This window comes from Rhamphochromis longiceps, linkage group LG6, assembly GCF_057381845.1.
Source record: "Rhamphochromis longiceps isolate RC_006_pf linkage group LG6, R_longiceps_female_GT1.1, whole genome shotgun sequence".
NCBI lineage: Eukaryota > Metazoa > Chordata > Actinopteri > Cichliformes > Cichlidae > Rhamphochromis > Rhamphochromis longiceps.
Genome location: NC_140562.1, coordinates 7,607,397 through 7,622,438, shown reverse-complemented (window position 1 = coordinate 7,622,438; position 15,042 = coordinate 7,607,397).

The following is a 15,042-nucleotide window of genomic DNA, read 5'->3' as shown; positions in this document are numbered from 1 at the left end:
TGTGTGTGTGTGTGTGTGTGTGTGTGTGTGTGTATGCCACTACCCCCTGTCCCCCACCCCAACACACATACACACCACCTGAACAGGTCAAGGCCTTCTGTTTGTTATCAGACTTGTTTTTGCATCCTGGCTGAACCTTCTGGTGTGTGAGGAAAAAACTGCAGTGGGGATCATATATCTACCTCTGCAGGGCTGCCGGGGGCATAACCTAACAAATGTGTGGGGTCAACTGGTAAGGACTTATTTCTGTTGTGTTTGTAGGGAATACTGCTAGGTTGAATGATTAGGTAAGAAACTGCTTGGATATGAATAACAATGACTGGGATTCCTGCAGTTTAAAACTGCTAACTTTTAAACTATTTAAGAGATTCAGAGTGAGAACTCCTGATGAATTTGACGCATGTGTTCTGGTTTGACAGTCCTGTAAACTTGTAGATCTGCTTATAATTTTAAACAACTTAGTAATAGTTCTCTCTTTAAGATGAATGGTTCTTTTCATGCTGTAACAGACAGACGGGAGCTTTTGTGACATTGCTGCTCATGATTTGCCCAGCCAGATTATTGTCAGATAATAATGAGCTGCTATTGCTATCTGCTACATCTTGGACAAACAAGGAGAATATTAACTGGTTCCTCTGATTTCTTAAGTATGCTGGCAACCAGGCAGTAAAAAACAGCTGTTGTGAAGGAGGAAGATGTAGTAGGCTTGGGTAGGGATTAAAATAATTTACAATTTAAGATTAAACAAATAAAAGGAGAAAATGATTGAGATGAGTCAAGAGGTTTTGTACTGAAGATGTTTAGTTAGATGGCTTTACATAACTCATTTTAAAGTAAAGATGCAACTTCCCTCACTTTCTGAAGCCTATAAGAGCACTTGAAGAGAGAAAGAAGCTAAACAAGAAATAATCAGATGAAGACAATGAAATGGATGAAGACTAAAGATTGGGGGGGACAACACAAACAGTTACCCTCGGTACATTTAACATTGAGCCCAGCAGGCGACAACAATGGTGTCAGCAAGACTCTTCTCGGTCTGAACGTTGCTAGATTTCTCTTTGGCTGATTTCAGTGTGCTTGGGCAGCACAAAGTTAAAACAATTGGGAGGGTTTTTTTTTTCCTTTTTTCCATTGTGCCCAGCAGGTCTCAACTCATATAAAGACACAAAGGTTGCAGGTGCTTCATGGTACTGCACAGCTCTTATATTGACAAACTGCTGCTTGATTGTCAAGAATGGGAAGCTGGAGTCTTAAGCATGCTAAATCCTTTGCTATGATGGTACTTCGGTGAGGAGTGTTTCTTTTCAAGGTGCTGCCCTATTTTCTATTTCTGACTCAGAGAAAAACAGCGATAGGTGAGAATGGGATTGGTCAGTTGGTTATTTGTCCAAATTGTTGAACTACAAACAAAGTGAAAGATAAGAACTGTAAGATATATATATATATATATATATATATATATATATATATATATATATATATATATATATATATATTGGAGACCTTTTTTTCTCTCACATCACCTCACTGACACGGTTACTGGATATTAGAAATGAGGAGAAGCAAAGCCCAAATGTAAGGGAGGAAGAGTGTAACATTGAGATTTTTTTTCCTGCAAACATGCTGATGGATGTTAGGAAATATAGTGATGTTTGTTGTTTGATGTGCATGTAGTAAACTGTTGTGTTGTGTACTGCTTGGTTCTGCTTGCTAAACAAGACTATGTTACTGCATAAAACAGCTCTGAGTGTGTCTTGCGAACATGTGGTTTGCCAGCTGATTGTGCAGCTCAGTAGACCCGGCCCGAGGGGGGGAAATCCTACTGTCAGACTCCAACTTGTCAGTCTGGTGACCTACACAGACTCTCATCTGCACAGTCCTCATTCATAGTCTTCTACAAACCCTAACATTACAGCTAACAGGTAGATTTTCTTATTTTAGTCCAGCTAGGTCAAACAACAAAGACCCACTCAGTAAATGGCACCACATTTCCAAGGAAAAGCAGTGAAGCTGAGCCTGTGGGTCTCACACGTGGATCCTGGAATGCATAAAACTGTACAAGATCAACAGGAACTTAAGACCCTTCATCAGGGCTCTCTGAAGGTCTGTGGTAAACAGCCGATTATTAGAGATGGATACAGAATACAACAAATGTCACATTAAAATGAGACAACACTGAATATATTTTTTTTAGTATTTATTTATTTATTGTCATTGTCAAGAACAATGAAATTGCGTTTGGGGCTTCCATACAACCATAAATACCCCTTAAAACCCAAGTGTACATATTTAACCCAGTGTGACTCCAATGCAATAAGACAATCCTTAGCAATAATGTTCGTAGAAATTCAGACAAAGACCTGAGAAACATGACAAAATACAACAATGCAACCCATTCAATATTATTGTACTGTGAGATATGATATCAGATATGATAGTTATCTATTTAAGAAAGAGGGGGGGGGGGCAGGAGGGGGAAGAGAATAAAGATATGATGCACCAATGCAGACCAGTTCATTGCTATTAAGAAGTTGGATATGGTTATTGTCCGTGAGAGGGGGGCAGAGAGTTCAGGAGCCTCACAGCCTGTGGATACAGGCTGTTGGCCAGTCTGGATGTTCTGGCCTGTATAGACCTGTACCTTCTCCCTGAGGGCAGCAGATGGAAAAGGTGGCGCGCAGGGTGATGTTGGTCCCGCAGGATACTGTGCACCCTCCTCAGACAGCGAGTGGGGAAGATATTACTGATCTCTGGCAGACTTGTTCCAATAATTCTGCCAGCTTCTTTCACCACCCGCTGGAGTGCTTGCTGATCGGCCTTGGTGCAGCTGGGGAACCACACTAGAAATCCATACGCCAGAACGCTGCTGATGGCACAGTTGTAGAAGTTCAACATCAGAGATCTGGGAATGTGTGCGCTCCGCAGTCTCCTCAGGTAGTAGAGGCGCTGTTGGGCCTTCCGTACAACTGAGGTGATATGGTTGCCCCAGGACAGGTCCTCGGTCACAGTTACCCCCAAGAATTTAAAACTGCTCACCCTCTCCACCGCCTCACTGCCAATGAAGAGAGGCAGATGGTTGTTATGGCCCCTCTTCCGGAAATCTACAATGATCTCCTTGGTCTTTTTGGTGTTTAAGACCAAGTTATTGTCGTGGCACCATGACTCTAGTTGTTGCACCTCTGTCCTATAGTTTGTCTCATCATTGTTGGATATAAGTCCGAGCACTGTAGTGTCATCTGCAAACTTAACAATGAGATTGGACGCGCAGGAGGAAATACAGTCATGGGTGAAGAGAGTGTATAGCAGAGGGCTCAGAACACACCCCTGAGGGGCACCGGTGTTGACCACAAGGGTGGAAGAGGTGTTCTTACCCACTCTGACACTCTGTCTACGGTTAGTGAGGAAGTCCACAATCCAGTTGCACAGAGAGGAGTTAAGTCCCAGTTGGTGGAGTTTGGGATGGAGTTTGTATGGCCGGATGGTATTAAAAGCCGAGCTGTAGTCTACAAAGAGGAGCCGTGCATAGGTGTTCCTGTGTTCCAAGTGCTTCAGTAATGTGTGCAGCACTGTGGCGATCGCATCCTCGGTTGACCGGTTCTCCCTGTATGCAAACTGGTGCGAGTCCAGGGATGGTGGAAAAGCAGCTCTGATGTGTTTAATGACCAGTCTCTCCAGGCATTTGGCGGGAATGGGGGTGAGTGCCACAGGTCTGAAATCGTTCAGACATGTGACATTTGACTGTTTTGGGATGGGAACGATGGTTGCTGCTTTGAAACAGGATGGTACCAGTGAACAGGACAACGAGGTGTTATATATAGAGGTGAAGACGTCCGCCAGGTCCGCAGCACAGTCTTTTAGCACCCGGCCCAGCACTCCATCCGGCCCGGCCGCCTTCCTGGTGTTAATGCTCCGGAACACACGCCTCAGCTCATGAGTGCTCAGGACCGGAGCAGGGTCGGTTGAGGGGAGAGGGGACAGGACAGGGTCGGTGTTCTCCCTGTCAAAACGGGCATAAAAGAGATTTAGATCCTCAGCCAGAGTAGAACTGTCGGCTGAGGGTGATGGTGTTCTTCTTTTGTAGTCCGTGATAGCCCTGATGCCCTCCCAGACCTGCCTTGGGTTTGTGTTGTTCTCAAACCTGGCCTCGATACGCCTCCTGTGCTGCTGCTTGGCAGTCTTGATGCCTCTTCTCAGGTTGGCCCTGGCAGCACTGTATGCCTCCTGGTCCCCGGATTTGAAAGCGTTGTTCCTCGTTCGAATAAGTTGTTGAACTCCGTGTGTCATCCAGGGTGGATTATTAGGGAACACACGGAATCGTTTCCAAGTTGTTACATTGTCCACACAGAAACAGATGTAGTCCAAGACAGTGGAGGTGTAACTGTCCAATGCGACACGATTGTCAGTGTCCTGCACCTTGAATACATCCCAGTCTGTGCAGTGGAAACAGTCCTGAAGCATCGGAATAGCGTCCTGCGGCCATGTTCTCACGGTTTTGGTTGTAATCCCAGTGCTCTTGATCTTTTGTGTGTATATTGGGTGTAGCAGAAGGGAGAGATGGTCTGACAGACCCAGGTGGGGATAAGCCTGGGCTCTGTACGCATTCGCCATGTTGGTGTACACCTGGTCCAACGTTCTATCTCCTCTGGTAGCACACTTCACATTACGGTGGAAATTGTGAAGTACAGATTTCAGGTCCGCGTGGTTAAAATCCCCAGCCGCAATAAAGACACTGTCCGGGTGTGCTACCAGGCTGTTATTGATGCTGCTGCTCAATTGTGCTAACGCTAGCTTAGCATTAGCATCTGGTGGAATGTAAACAGCGCAGATGTAAACGGCAGAAAATTCCCGAGGGAGATAGAATGGACGGCACTTTAACACCAACAGTTCTACCTCTGTACTGCACAGTTTTTCCGTTACCGTGACGTTCGTGCACCAAAGGTTGTTAATATAGATGCACAGCCCCCCGCCAGTCTTCTTACCCGAGTCCGCAGACCTGTCGGCTCGATAGGCGGTGCGGCCTGCTAGATCGATAGCCGCATCGGGAATGGCGCTGTCCAGCCAGGTTTCAGTGAAAATCATGCACGAACAGTTATTAAAAGTCCGTCGAGTGGCGATCTGCAGTCGTATTTCATCCAGTTTGTAACGGATTGAACGGGCGTTGGAGAGGAATATGATCGGGAGTGGTGGTTTAAATGGACTAGTCTTTAGCCGTGCCCACAGGCCTCCCCGCTTGCCTCTCTTCTGCCTCCGCTCGCAACGTCTCCTCCTGCGGCTTGCTGTTGCGGGTAGCCCCGGGGGTTGCTTAACGATCTCCGGGGGGATGAGATACTCGGATGTTAGTTGAAGATCTCCACGGCTTAGTTGTAGTAGATCATCTCTGTTGTATTGAAGTAACCCCAGACTGTGTGAAATAATACACAGTACCACCAAAAGTGCAAAAGTGTAGGAGCTCCGGGCCGCTGCGTCTGTGCGCGCCGCCATCTTAAATGTAGCATGTATATTTCATGACAGTGAAATGTCATTGCTGTAGACTGTGTAGTCTAATGGATCATTCTACCAAACGGCATCATTGTAGGCAAAAGGAAATCACGAAGAGGCTGCACCAACCATATATGTGTAGCGAGGAAGCCAAGTCCTGAGTCATGGGAAGAACAAGATCTGGACAATACCTATGCCCTGACAGGCATCAGATCCCCTGCTGGGATAATAAGATGGGCAAAGAAGATGCCACTGACATCATAAGAAAGCCCCTTACCATGTATGGAGGATTTAAAGAAGTCCAGATGCTTTTCTTTCCAAGCTCCTATGGCTACTATGACCTGGATGACTGAGGACCTTCACAGACACAAGAATTGGAGACCCGGCTCCACACCCTTGAAAAACCTGTAGCTAGCCAGGGTCCACTAGACGGTGCAGCTGAAAGTAGTGTAGCCTCAGAGAGCTTTCGCCAGCAGATTGTCCCAAGCAGCAGGGAAAACAGGATAGCTGAGTGATGCTGATGACATTTGGTGATACCAAGCTTCTTGGGCTCTTGGGTTCTTTTGAATCTCAGGAAACTGGATGTCATATTTGACAGTTCAATGTCGCTTGAGCATTACTTAAAAAAACTGGTTTTGAACTCCCCAAAATTGACCATCTGAACATAGCAACAGAACACGTTGGATTTTGTTGAGAAGGTGAGAGGTGTCATTATGGTGGCAGATGAAACTATGGTCTCGGACAATGTTACATCTCTCTTCACTTGTGTTCCAGTCACTGAGGTAGTCCATAAAAAATTACAGGATGACCCCAACCTCAGCAACAGGACCACTCTCAGCACCGACCAAATGTGTTTCCTTATGAACTGTGTCTTAATTCCACCTACTTCACATACAAGGGTCAGTACTACAGGCAGAAACATGGGTGTGCCATGGGTTCCCCAGTTTCACCCATCGTGGGCAATTTGTACATGGAAGAAGTGGAAAAGAGGGCTTTGCTATCCTACCCTGGAACACCACCAAGCCATTGATTCAGGGTGACACCAGGGTAAAATCAAATCTCAGGATGTACCACATTTCACGGATCACATTAACTCCATGGATTGACACATCAAATTCACCAGTGAGGATATGAAAAATGGCAGGTTAGTCTTCTTAGACTCTGAGATTTCCATCTGTAATGGGGGACATCTAAAAGCTGATGTGTACCGTAAACCTACACATACGGATAAGTATTTAAGGTTTGACTCTCATCATCCACTGGAGCATAAACTGGGTGTCATCAGGATGCTACAACACAGAGCGAACACATCCCAACAGACACAGCAGACAGGGAAGCAGAAGAACATCACATCAAGAAGGCCCTGAGTAAATGTGGTTATCCCAGCTGGACATTTGTCAAAGCTGGGAAAGCACCAAAGAAAGCTCCAGCTGATCCAGGAGAGAAGGACAACCGCTGCCTAAGCGAAAACCTGTAGTGATCCCATATGTGTCAGGAGTATCGGAGCAGCTGAGATGCATTTTTTATAAACACGGTGACTTTTTTTTTTTTTTTTTTTGCCTGTCCCGTTTGGATCTTTAGCCATCAGAATTGTTGTCTGAAGGCCAAGAAAGATGCCAAGTGGATTTACTTACCAAGTGGATCATCATGGCCTTGCCATATTGGTCCATTTGATTGACCTTTATTATAATTATGTATTTATTTTATTTTCGTTTTTTAAAGACGGGACAGACATGATTGGGGGATAGGACAAGGAGAAAGAATGAAAGAGAGGGAGAGAAAGAAAAATAGAGGGGAGAAGAGATGGTGAGAAAGGGGGGAAGAAAAAAAACAAACAAAACACCTGGATCACCTGTATGGAGATAAAAAACCAGAAGAGAAAACAAACAACAAAGAGCAACATAATAAAAACAACACCATCACAATAACAGTAGATAACAGTAGATACTTTTTTAATTTCACCTGTTGAGAATGAAAAAAGAAAACAAGCAGAAGAAAACGAGAGCAATAGAATAAACAACATCACAATGATATATGGCAGGGGTGTCGAACTCCAGGCCTCGAGGGCCTGCAGATTTTAAGTCTCACCCTGGGTCAACACACCTGAATCAAATGATTAGTTAATTACCAGGCCTCTGGAGAACTTCAAGACATGTTGAGGAGGTCATTTAGCCTTTAAATCAGCTGTGTTGGATCAAGGACAGATCTAAGACCTGCAGGACACCGGCCCTCGAGGCCTGGAGTTCGACACCTGTGATATATGGGAATATAACGGTAAATACTAAATATTAAACATTATTGTGCAGCACGTAAGATCGACAGCGCACAGTGTGCTTTGAGGTAGGAGCCAAAAAGGGTGTCATTTGTGTGTGTGAGCACCCGTGTGTACACTTGCATGTATTTAAAAGGTTGCTTCATGTAATGATCTGTTAGAGGGTGTGGGGAGCCTCAGCCCCGTCCACCAGGGCATGAAGCAGGTATGGAGGAGATCAAGACTCCAGACATCCAGAGGCCCCCAGAACACAAGAGACCAAGGAAGACCAACAGAGGGGCAGCCGCGCCACCATCCCAGAAAGAGCTGAGGAGAGTCCCAGATGAGGGGTCACTCAGCAGCCGCGGAGCAGAAGCCAGGGGGGGTTGCAGTGACGTGCCCGTGAGCTCCGCCGGCAGCCAGCTGCGCCTGAGTGACCGAGCCCCAGGCCGAGAGGCCGAGGGCACCCCACCCCCGAAGTGGCCCGAGCGAGCCCCAGGCTCTAGGCCCCGATAAGCAGCCACCAAGGAGTGAGCCGGTGTGCACCTGGACGCCCATCCCCGGACACAAAGACCCACCAACGCACCGATGTCTGAGGGCGTCTGCCACTGGCAGGGGGAGTGGTGGGGGAGATAGGCCTCCATACCTTGGAGGGCCTGAGGTGTCCCCAAAGAGGTGGCGTCTGATACCCGACCTGACATATAGACACAGACAAACAGGCACACACAGATGCAAACATCCATTCCCACCCTCATGCTCTCATATGCAATTACTCAACACTCACCCAACGTGGAGACAGACATGAAGAGACGCTGTACACACAATCACATTCCCCAAGCGTACTCTAAGCCCCGGGTCTAGGTACCCTTGCCCCTGGAGGGGGAAACTGCACCCAGACCCAGGTAGTGTTAACCTTTTCCCTGGGGTGAAGAGAAGCAGACTGCCCCGACTCTGCAGCAGCAGCAGGGAGGCCCCACATTCCAGACCCCAGTCGGACAGCCAACTCCTCCTCCTAGCCCCCCCGCTCCAGCAGGCCGCAGAGAACGGGGGTGTGTGAAGACTCCAAACCTCCCTCCACCCGCTCATATGTATTGTTGATGCATGTGTGTTCTAAGGTGCATTTAAAACCCAGGAGGGCATGGAGCTACCTGCCAGAGAGCAGCAGCTAAGCGCATAGCCCCTCCTGATAGCTCTCAATGTCTACGTGTATTTAAAATTGAGAGGTGGGCAACGACGCCAGGGGTGAGGTGTACACCCTGATGGTAATTTGGAGTCCGTGTAGCGTGCCCACCCCCAAGATCCTATAGTGAGTAATGTGAATGTCTAAGTTGTGAGACAAAATTGAGGCAAAGGCAGCCAGAAGGGGACGGGGGGGGGGGGGGGGGGGGGGATACCTCCCCTGCACCCTGGTGACATATCTTTACCGGAAAGGCCCTGCATGTGTGGGTGATTGTGGTGGAGCGGGAAGAGGGAGGCAGCTGGAGATGGGGAGGGAAGGAAGGGAGGGGCAAGTGACCCCTCCCTGGGGCCAGCTCCCCCGCTGACCCCAGTAGGCACCCCATACTCTGCAACCCACCAGGGAAAGGGGGCCCAGGCCCATCCGGACCGGGGCCCAGTACAGCAGCGCCGCCTGACCCCACCACAGAGAAAACTGCACCCACCCCTTCCTCCACTCATCTTCCAGACTACATAAGACAACAGACGCCCAGCCTGAGATCTTCCTCCACCTCTCCTGTATCTCCCCCTCCTGCAGAGTGAGTTCCTGAAGAGAGGAAAGCCCCTGCAAGATGTAACAACCTCCCCCACCAGTCGAAGAGCCCCCCAGGTGGCTCGATGCACCGGCGGCACTCTGCGCCAGGGCTGGGCCCCCATACACCCACCCGCCCACAACCCCGGCAACACACCAACCAGGACCCAAGCCCCCGAGGCCCAGCCAGGGCCCCAGCCCGGAGACGGAGCACCCCTACAACCCCACGTCCGTCCCGGACCCCCCCCCCCCAGGGCAGGCTACCAGGTCAGTAACCCACGTCCGTCAGCACAGACCCTCCCCTAGCCCCTCTGCACGCATCCACGAGGAAACCGTCACCTAAGAGCCAACAGAGCCCTTAATAGGCCATGACCGCTACCCCGGGTTGAGCCCTCCAAGGAAGATGCTCCTGGGGAACCCCCCGACGCCCTAAGCCTGTCCCTACCCCCACACCAATCACAACAGCATAGGCGGGATCAAACTATGACCCCCCACCCCCGCTAGGTGATGGAGCTGATCAAAGGAGCCCAGAGCAATTGATCTGATGTGGTGGCAGAGGCTGTATCAAGACTAATGTAATCTAATAGATAATTTCTATATTGGTTAGAATTAAGGTTATTTTTATTTTTCCAGTTCATGAGGACAGTTTTCTTGGCTATGCATAGGGCAGTGAAAACCATATGGGCTATATTCTTTTCTGTAGTGACATTATCTAAGCTGCCCAACAAACACACTAAAGGGGAAGTTGGAATGTTACATTTCAGACACTTTGATAAGTCTTCACATATCTCGCGCCAAAACCTCTGAACTGGTGGACAGAACCAAAGAGCGTGGATGTAATTGTCCGTTGAATTGGTTTGGCAGTGTGAGCAGTTGTTGGTAGACGTAAAGCCCATCTTGAACATCCGATGACCTGTATAGTGCACTCTATGTAATATTTTGTATTGAATTAATTGAAGACTGGGATTTCTGATTAGATGAAAGGTTTTTAAGCAAATCTGAGACCAGAAGTTTTGGTCTAAGTTAACTGATAAATCCGCTTCCCATTTTGCAATAGGAAGTGATATTGATTCATCTGTTTTAGAAAGCATTCTGTATATTTTGGATAGTAATTTGGGGGTTTTAAGAGTAAGAAATTGAACCACACTTGGTGGTGTTTGTAGTTCAACTTGACCCGGTTTAAATTTCTTTTTTACTATGTATTTAATTTGTTGATATTCTAAAAATCTTTTCTTGTTGATCCCATATTGTGTAACCAGTCTGTCAAATGGAATAAATTCTGTTCCTTCTAGTATATGTTCTAAATATTTGATTCCTTTACCACTCCAATCTGAAAGGTTTATCATATTATTGTTTTATAATATGTCAGGGTTGTTCCAGATAGGTGTACGTTTGCATGGGATTAATGAAGACTCCATCAATTTTAGAAACTCCCACCATGCTGTCAGAGAAGAGCTGATGTTGACGCTTTTGAAGCATTCATGTCGTTGGATGTTTGAGCTGATAAGCTCTAGATTATTGCAAAGTGCTTGTTCTACATCTAGCCAAGGTTCATCTAAGAGGGTATGTTTTAGCCATCCTGAGATAAACTGAAGCCTGTTGGCTAAGAAGTAGTGCTGAAAGTTAGGCAGTTCTAGTCCTCCTTTATCCTTGGTCTTTTGTAGTGTTTTTAAGCTTATACGTGGGGGTTTATTTTTCCAAAGGAATTTGGACATACATGAATCTAGAGATCTGAACCAATCTTGTGGCGGTTTAGTTGGGATCATTGAGAATAAATAATTTATTTTTGGTAAGACCATCATTTTTATAGCGGCAACCCTTCCCATGAGTGATATGGGTAGACATTTCCATCTAGCCAGATCATCTTCTACCTTCTTTAAAAGTGGGATATGGTTTAATTTAGTTAGATCTTCAAGCTTGGGAGAAACATTAATACCTAAATATTTTATATTTCCCGATTGCAGTGGTGTAGAAGAGGAATTATGGAAGGAGCAATTAATCAGAAGGACTGTAGATCTCTGTGGCTTTTAAACCCCATAACACGCCGTGCCAAATAATTGGTCCACCCCAAGGATCAGGCCCAAATATGAATAAATTTTACATGCTTTACTATCTATCCATCTATGAATTAAGGTATACTAAATAAATGCTGCTAAAGAGATTTGGAAAAACATTATACTATCTTTTTTTTGTTAATCTTTTATGTATTAAAAAGAAGAAAAAATTAGAAAGCATGAAAAAGTGCTGTGTGGCTCTCCATGCTGTAATATATTGCTATTTCTACAGGTTTCCCAAGGGGACGCTACTGAGAAGCTGGCTCACCAAGTCGCGGCCCAGGTTGCTGCTACTGATCGCAGGCTTGAAGAGGCCTCAGGTGACCCTCATGAGGCGGAAAAGGATGAAGCGCACAAAAGTAGCAAAGGCCACGTAAGCGGTAAATATAGTTTATGTTGCATGGAGAAATGCTGGAACCAACTGGTGACAAATTGAAAAAATATCACAGCAAAATAAGATTATATTTTTACAGATCCAATCAGGTGACAACATTCTTATCTTTGTCATTCATTCAATTTTCATTTATCAGTCGAAATAAATGTCAATAGACTGGCTATTGCTAAAACAGTGTTGGAATCTATTATTTTTCTGGTTCTCTCGCTGATCGGACCAGTAGTTACATGTTTTTTTTGTTTTGTTTTTTGCATGGCTGTGGCTCAGGAGGTACAGCAGGTTTTCTATTATTGGTTGGTTAGTGGTTTACTATAACAATATTCCCTGTAAATCCTCTGTTGGCTGATTATTTAATAATAAAATGTAAATTTACAGTAATTGACTACACAGCAGTGGGAAATAAAGGTCATTAGAGTGCATCTATGTAAAGTAAGCAAGTTTAAAGAAGTCATTCTGGCACTATTGTCTTTTTCAGTGCCAAGTGTCAACACAATGCAGAGCAATTACATAAATCTTGCTTCTTCAGACTATTTTAGAAGTAGTGTTACATCCTCATTGCATAGAGCTATGAATATTGTGGTCCCTCATTAAAAAAAGGCAGATACCAGAAGTCTACCAGAGCAAATAATAAGTGATATCTATGTGTGTTTAACATATCCAATGTGCCTTGCCGTGGGGTTGTACTGAAAAAAATAGAAAAAAAAAAGAGGTTAATTTCCTGGCGACTTTTAGGCACCAACAACATTGTATGTTCTTCTGTGCGAGTGTCACAACTCACTTGATACAGCCTATCTTTAATCAATATTAAAGTGCTAGTAGGTGCGTGCTGCTTCAGGGCGCACCAAGTGACCATAAATTTTTATCACTTGGTGGAAGGGTGAGTCTAGGGTATTGTCAAGACTGCTCCAGTGGAAAATCTTCTGTGGAGCAAAAAGGCCCCGCTGTCTGCTCCTCCTCAGAGTCAGTGTCGCACAACACCACATTGATGCTGTGAGCAGCACAAACACTCCACTAAAGGTTGCTAAAGCATCCCCATGCCCTCCCACAACAAGTTATTGAACCCCGGAGAATCTCTTCCCCGAATTATAGGAAGCGTCAGGCACGGGCTATGTGCTGACTTCCCAACTAGCTTTTGCCCTAATATTTGTTTCATGAATCTCTCCATACATAAACCTAACCTTCACCCACTCCGCCTCCAATAATGTCCTGGGCCAAACCAGGGTTTGGTGAACCAGGGTCTGCATGCAACCCAAATCCATCATAACCTGGCGGCTATATTCACTATATCCACCATAGTCCATACCACCTAGCATCTTACCAGAACGTTGCACGTCTCTCCTGGACTGAGGGAGGGTGTTGACCCCTCAGCAACACAGAACACCTGCCTGACCTCTGTAAGCGTGTATTCCTGGGGAAAATGTCCCAGCTGCCCCCACCACCAACACTGCTGCACAACCTGCAATGAAGCTGTCCTCTGAACATGCTGCTGTACCCCTCCCCTGCAGCTGAGCCTCAAACCAAACCCCACTACACTGTATTAATCTTTCACTCAACCTTGACTGGTCTCCCAGCTCCTGCAACCAAAAAAAAAAAAAAAAAAAATCCCCAAAATGATGCTGCCACCATCATGCTTCATTGTAGGGATGGTATTGGCCAGGTGATGAGTGGGTTTCTCCTCTCTTAATTGCCCCTTGGGGATAAATAAAGTTTTTTTGACTTTGACTTTCCTAGAGATCTGATGCTTGCGTTCAGGCTAAATTGTTCAATTCTTGTTTCATTAGACCTGAACATTTTGTTTTGGTCTAAGATTCCTTCAGGTACCTTTTGCAAACTATAGTGCCTTTTATTGAGAACTGGCTTGTACATCAGGGAAACCAAACAACCTCCGGCGAAGCAGATGTCACAACACAGAGATACCTCGTCAAGCCAGGGCTCTGCAGTCTATTTACACCTGCAGGCCAGTGGACACTCTTTCAGCGATGGGGATGTACACATCCTGGACAGGAAGGAACGCTGGTTTGAGCGCAGAGTCAAGGAGGCCATTTACGTGAAAAGGGAAAGACCATCTCTGAATCAAGGAGGGGACCTAAGGGTACATCTTTCACCATCTTACAATGCTGTGATTTCAGCTATTCCCCAACTCTCTGTGAATGGTACTCATGGCCACTGATCAGTGGCATTTGATGAGTGAGTGTTGATCAGTGGTTGTTCATCAACGGTCATGACAATCTGCATACTAATGATCAAGGAACTAACCTCCCAGCCGATTGTTTATTCAGTGGTTCTTAGAGATGTGCAAAGCAGGCGTATTTGTATTTGTTGAGGGTGGAAAAGTATTTGTATGTGCATTCGAGTAAAATTCTAAATAGGCATAATAATCAAGTTTTTTTGCGTTTAACTTCGAATTAACGTTATAGTGTAAGTGTTCTTTAATTATATCCATTATAATAATTATGGATATGCAATATTAGTTGATGTTTTTCCATAAATCCAGCAATGAATATGTAACAAGGAACATCATCGAAAAGAAAATAACAGCAATTGCCTCATCCATGATTAAACCACCAACTGATAAAATACCATTGTGAAGATTATGAACCCCACCACCTCCTTGTTGGAGGACACTGAACAGACAGCGAAACTGACTTGCAGGGGCAGGACATGGTTGTGATGATGAATTGGTGCTGGTGGGGGGATTGATGCTTGTGGGGGGAGTTGGCAGACAGTACCAGGAGAGGATGCTTTAAGTGCATGTGATTATGCAGATGTTGCCAGATGTTTGATATATCTGCCTCTGCTGATTTGACTTTTGCACACATTACATATCACTTTGGTTTAATCTGCAGTACTGGCTGTAAAATGCTTCCACACAGCAACACTCTTTTCTGTTTGATTGCCCAAATCCATGTGGGGAGTTTCAGCTAAGTTAATGAGTGACAGGAAGCTATGCTAAAGTTAATTACTCTATAGCCCACATCTTGCTGTCTGCAAAACTAACTTAAACGTACCATATAACTCCCACAAGTGCATAAAATTCAACACAACTACACAAGCATTGTTTTAACCTTTTAAACCGAACGTTAACGTTACTCTGTCAACAGCCTATTTCAATAATGCA